At 37.1% G+C, this 6,558-nt stretch overlaps 1 protein-coding gene across 10 annotated transcripts in view; it reads right to left on the bottom strand.

Annotated features, from left to right (window-relative positions):
• Positions 1-6,558, bottom strand: part of CELF2 (CUGBP Elav-like family member 2) — an 803,688-nt gene that overhangs the window by 18,015 nt on the left and 779,115 nt on the right. The window lies entirely within an intron of this gene.

Raw genomic sequence — 6,558 nt, 5'->3', positions numbered from 1 at the left:
GGGGAGGCAGTTCTTGGCTTTCTCGGTTTCTGCTTCAGACTCAGCATTTTCTTTTCTCAACGAAATTTTGAAAAAAAGAAATCCTCCATCTTCCTGAATTTGACTAAAGACTTCAGGGCCCAGGTGGTGGTGGTAACAGAGTGAGGAGGGGTACGAGATAAAACCATTCTGTTCCAAACTCTCTCTTAACTACCCCTCCCCCCACCCCGCCTTTTAGGTAACAGGTTTATTGGGATGTCATTCACATACCATAAAATTTATCCCTTTAAAGTGTACAATTCAGTGGGTTTTAGTCTATCCGCAGAGTTACACAGCCAGCACCACCATCTAACAGAATATTTTTCTTACCCCAAACAAACCCATCCCCATTAGCACGCATTCCCCTTTCTCCCCTCTCCACAACACCCGCCCCCCACTGGCACCCACCCCTCTACTTCTGGTCTCTATGGGTTTGCTTCGCCTGGGTATTTCATATAACTGGAATCATACGAATTGTGATCTTTTGTGACTGCTTTCCTTCACTTAGCAAAATGTTCTCAAGGTCCATCCACGTGGCACGAGTCAGTACTTCATCCCTCTCTAACTGCCGAGTAATAAATACTCCGCTGTACGGAAACATTATATTCTGTTTGTCCATCCATCAGTTGGGGACATTTTGATCATGTTGACTTTTGGGCTAGTATGAATAATGATGCTCTGAACATCTGTGTACAGCTTTCCTGTAGCCATATGTTTTCATTTCTCTTGAGTGTATATGTATGTATGTATGTATGTATATATATACACACACACACACCCAGGAGTGGGATTGCGGGGTCATATGATAAATTTATGCTTAACGTTTTGAGGAACTGCCAGACTGTTCTCCAGAGCAACTGCACTCCCTATCCCTTTTACACTTACAATGGCTTCTGTAAATAATATTTCAAGTATCTTACATTTGTATACAGTTGTATAGCTTTACACTCTGCTGACTTTTTCCATGTACATCACTTCCCTTTATCCTGGTGACGGAAGGTAAAAGCTAAACTGAACTCTAACCAGTGCTAAAAGAAGCATCTGGTCCATTTCTAGCTGTGAAATCGAGGATGGCCAGGAACTTTATCCATCCTTCTGGAATGTTCCTGCTCAGCTGGAGCTCATCCTTGTTCTGCCTTCAGAAGCCACATACCGAGCATTGCTTGAAATGCACCTTGCTTGGGATCCCTTCTGGGTGAGGTCAGATCAAATGCCTAAAAAATGAATTCCCCACCTGTCACATTTCTGTCCACACATGGCATTAGCTTTCGACACCTCATAATGTGTATGTGCTTTCTTTCTCTTTTTAAAAGAAAATTATATATAATCCAGTGTTTTTCGTCCTTTTGTATTAGGAAACTTTTCAAATACACACACAAGAGACAATAACATGACAAACTCCTGTAAACTCGGGTCCACATTCTAGAATATTTAAGAAGCAACTTACTCTTATTTTAAGGCATAAATTCACATCTTATGTCATCTCACCTCTATATACTTCAGTATGCAACTCTAAAAATTGTGGATGTTGTCTTTAAAATCACAAAACCATTATTACACCTCACAAAAAGAACAATGGTTCCTTGGCTTCATTATGTGATAATATCTTCAGGATTTTTTCACCTGTGTACATGGATAAGATGGGCATTTATTTTCTCTTCTTGTGCTGTCTTTAGTTTTGCTAATTAACTTTTGCTAACCTCATAAACTGACTCAGTGCCTTTATTTTTGCATTTTCTGGAATAAATTATGTAAGTTCGAAATTACCTGTAACTTAAATGTTTGGGAGAATATGCCAGTAAAAATGATATGGACTTTGTATTTCTTCATGGGATGATTTTAAAATACAGATTATGTTTCTTTAATAAATAGGATTGTTCAACTTTTTTCTTCTCTACCCAGTTTTATTAATTCAGCGCTTTCTAGGAGCTTGTATATTTAAGTTATCAGATTTATATTGGCACAAAATTATTCATAATATGCTCTTAATAAAATTTTAATGTTTACATTTAAGTCCTATTTTTTTTTTTTTTTGTCTGCCTGAGCTGTCCATTACTGAGAGAAGCATGTGAAAATCTTCCACTATGTTAATACCAGTTTCTCCAGGTAAATATGGAAATTTTTTGGAATACACCTTGAAGCTATGTTGCTACTTGCATAGATGTTTGTAAATTATTCTATCTTCTGGTACAATAAACTTTTCGTGGTGATCTTCTTATTTCTACTTTTACCTTGAAATCTGTTCTGTATGATGTTTTAAAAAAAAATAAGGCACCAGATTTTTTGGTTATTTGAATGGTGTCTCTTTTGCTATTATTTTGCTTTTTTGTCTGTTTGTATTTCACCTCTCTCTCTCAGAATCAACATATACACAGGTTTTAAAAACTATAGCCTAACAATTTAACAGTCTTTTAGTAGAAACGTAAAATTTGTGCTATATGTCCTGCCTATAATTTTTCTTCTTCTTGCCTTCCTTTAGGACTAACTACTCTTTTCACATTCCATTTTCCCCTCCACTACTCTGAAGGGAATGTATACTATTTCTATTCTTTTATATACTACTATAACAATTTTAACAGTTAAACGTAACTTATGAAAATCAAAGGTAATCATTACCTTTATTCCTTTGCCAGAACATTTGCCAGAATGTCTCTCCATTTGTGTATGTTTTTAGGACAATGTCTAGAGATTTTAAGTGGTTGACTTTTATAATTTTCACCAGTTATGGTGGTTTCACCGGGGAAACGGTTCACAGATATGCTCATATTACTGTTCTAGAAGTACTTCCCCGGTGTCACCTAAAACTGTGTGAAAATTCTTCAGGCTTTTATTACTGGTTTAGGATCAGAACGTGCATAGTTTTTACCCCTTACTCCCTGGCATGGCAGTCTGGTGAGGGCTGTCACATGTAGACTGAGGCAAGATTTAAATGTATTTGTCCATGGGAAATAGTCCAGCTAGGGGACTTCTGTTTCCAGTAATTAGGTGGTCTAGGTTACCAGGGAGACTCTCAGTAGAAAAAAAGAATAAAAAAAACTAAAATGCTTAAGAAGATACTTTTAAAAATACTGTTAATCACATCAGTAACTGGAAACTTAGTAAGGAACACTTAGAAATCAAGGACTCAAGTGAAAAGGGGGAACCCAGAGAAGTCATAGTGCATTGAAGGCAGCTTTCTCCTTAAGGGCATTTGGTGAACCGTATAAATTTTGGCTTTAGCCAAAGCATCCCAGTGCCAAAGAAATACCAGAAAGTCTAGGGCTCATCTGAGGTATAGCATCTGACAGGACACCACCCCCACATAAGTCTGGAACCCCAAAAGGCTAAACAATCTAAGGATCAACAAAGAATACTCCCTCTTTGCCCACTATAGGGAAGACTGCTTGTTTCAAAACTTAGTGCTGAGGCTGAGTAGGATGAGGGCAATTTCTCTGATAATGTTTAACAATAATCAAGCCCTCATGTGAGTTTGCAACCCAACTTTATTTAATCTGAGTGGTCAAAAACTCACATGTCTAGAACTTAGAGTGATCCCAGGCCTGTACTTCTAGCATCTTCAGAATCAAATATAAGTCATCCTTGAAAGGACCTATTTTCACCCCCAAAGAATTCCCAGAAATAAAGTCTGAGATAGTTAAGTTGACAGTAAAAAAAAAAAAAAAAAATCACAAAATATACAAGTAAACCAAGTACTAAGAATAAGTGGCAGCAGAGACAGAGTTAGACACCATATTTCGATCTACCAAGATTTCAGATATTGGACTTGTTAGCACACAACAGAAAGGAAGTGCGTTTAAGATGTTGGCAGAAATTTAAAAAGCTTTGAGAAGTGAAAAAAGCATGTGATTATAAAAAATGACCAAGCACACTGATAACTAAATGAAAATCCTAGAGGGGTGCCTGGGTCGCTCAGTCGGTTAAGTGTCCGACTCTTGGTTTCAGCTCAGGTTATGATCTCAGCGTCATGACGTCAAGCCCCAGGTCAGGCTTAGTGCAGAGTCTGCTTGAGATTCTCTCCCTCCTGCTCATTTTCTCTAAAATAAAATCTTAAAAAAAATCATAGAAATGAAAAATATAATAATCAAAATACAAAATTCATTGGGTACATAGGTTTAACAGTATATTAGATACAGTAAAAGAGAGAATTTAGGGAGCTGGAAGACAGATTTGAGGAGTTATACATAACTGAGAAATTGAGGAAACATGAGATGTTGAAATGCTGCAGAACAGATCTAATATGGCTAGATGAAGTTCAGGAGGAAAAGAGAGAATGGGGAGAAGGCAGTATGAGAAGAGTTAATGACTGAGAATTTTCCAAAACTGATAAGATGCCCTGCCCCCTCTCCAAAATCCATATATTCAGGAATTCCAATGAATTCCAATCAGGAAAAATAAAAATACATAATTAGATGCACTACAGCAAAAAAACACAAAGCAAACAAACAAAAATGCAGAACACCAAAGACAAGAAGAAGATCTTAAAAACAACTAGAGAGAAAAAAAATGACTTCAATAAGTCATTGAAGTGACAATTAGACACCTCAGTACCTGGCATCTCAACAGTAGTAATGGAAGACAGATTAGGAAAAGGTGCTGAGATAAACTGTCAGCTTAGACTATCCAACAAAAATACACTTCACAAATTAGGACAAAATAAAGAAGTGATTGTCACATAAAAGCTCAGACTTTTCTTTTTTTTTTTTTTTTACCAATAGACCCTCACTAAATGAAGTTCTGATGGATATGCTTCAAACTAAAGGAGAACATTCCTAGATGAACAAAAACTGAAAGAATTTGTTGCTAGCAGTCCCTGTGTTATAAGAAATACTAAAGCAAGTTCTTCAGGCTGAAAGCAATATCCCGGACAATAATATAAATACACACATACACACAATACCACCACCACCAATAAAGGTAATTATGTAGGTACTTAAGTATAATTACATTTCTCTTTTCGTCTCTTAATTGACTGAAAAATCAACTGCTTAAAGCAGTATGTACTAATTGTACTGTTGGGCTTCTAACATCTAGAAGTATACTCGACAATAAAAGCACAAAGGAAGTGGGTGGGGGAGACAAAGCTGCATTGCAGCAAAGGAAATTATACCAGATAGTAACCACAAAAAGAGGTGAAGAGAACTAGAGATGGTAAATAAGGAGGTTACAAACTCCATAGATACATACCTGCTCTCCTTTCTTCTTTATTTAAAGTACAAAAAGTAATAATAGTAACTATATGTTATATAGTATAACATATATAGTTACCTAATATATTGTAACTATATATTGTAACTTAATATATTGTACCTATATATTAGGTAACTATATGTTTATACTATATAATTGTAACTATATATATATATATATATTAGTAACATACATAGACATAATATGTATATAAATAGCACAAAAGGGGACGGAGTTACAGATAGGAGGAATGTTTCCGTATCTCACTGGCATTCAGTTGGTATATATCTGAAGTAGATTCTGGTAAGACAGGGCACATGTGGTAAATCATAGAGCAACCACTAGGAAAATAAACTTTAAAAAATAAACTTTAAAAAATCACTGAAGAAATTCAAATGTTATAACTAGAAAATATTCACTTGATGCAAAATAAAGCCATAAAGGAGAAACAAAAACAAAACAACTTGAGACACATGGAAAATAGGAAAACATCACACACAAATGCAACCTGATAAGAACATTAAATGTGAATGAACTAAACAATCCAATCAAAAGGCAGGGATTGTTAAATTGGATTAAAAAAAACAAAAACAAAACACAAAACCTAGATCTGCTTATACTGTCTATGGCAGACACACTTTATTTATTTTTTAAAAGATTTATTTATTTATTTATTTGACAGACACAGCAAGAGAGAGAACACAAGCAGGGGGAGTGGGAGAGGGAGAAGCAGGCTTCCCGTGGAGCAGGGAGCCCGATGTGGGGCTTGATCCCAGGACCCTGGGATCATGACCTGAGCCGAGGGCAGATGCTTAACGACTGAGCCACCCAGGTGCCCCGGTAGACACACTTTAGATTCAAAAGCACAAACAGGTTGAAAGGAAAAGGATGTGAAAATCTATCCCATTCACACAGTAGCCACGGGAGCTGGACTGGCGATAGTAACGTGAGACAGAAGAGTTCTGCAACAGTCTGAGAGAGAATGAAGACCGGGTCAACTGCCTGCATTGCAAAGGACCCTGATATACTTCCGTGAAAATCTGCATCTCTGTCCTGATGAAATTTAGCTAATAAGAGCACTCCAGTGCTGGCATGTACGGACTGTCAGAAAACCCTTGTTCAGGACTCCGTTTTTCTCTACGCCCTCAGAGTCCTCATTCAGATCTAAGAGAAGGGAAAGGAATAGAAAGGAGCAGGATGAGGAGAGGAGATATTTCTCAAACAGCGCAGGAAATGACTACGAAGCAGATTGGGATAAGGTTCGGAGGGGAGTAAACGGAGTAACTGGATCAGAATATTCTCGCACTCATCTGAGCAACTCAAGCTTCAATTGCCAGAAAGGCCCCCAGACTC

Source organism: Phoca vitulina, unplaced genomic scaffold, assembly GCF_004348235.1.
Source record: "Phoca vitulina isolate PV1807 unplaced genomic scaffold, GSC_HSeal_1.0 scaffold33, whole genome shotgun sequence".
In the NCBI taxonomy this organism is placed as follows: Eukaryota; Metazoa; Chordata; class Mammalia; order Carnivora; family Phocidae; genus Phoca; species Phoca vitulina.
The sequence above is the reverse complement of the archived record's forward strand: the minus strand, read 5'-3'. Positions and strand labels throughout refer to the sequence as shown.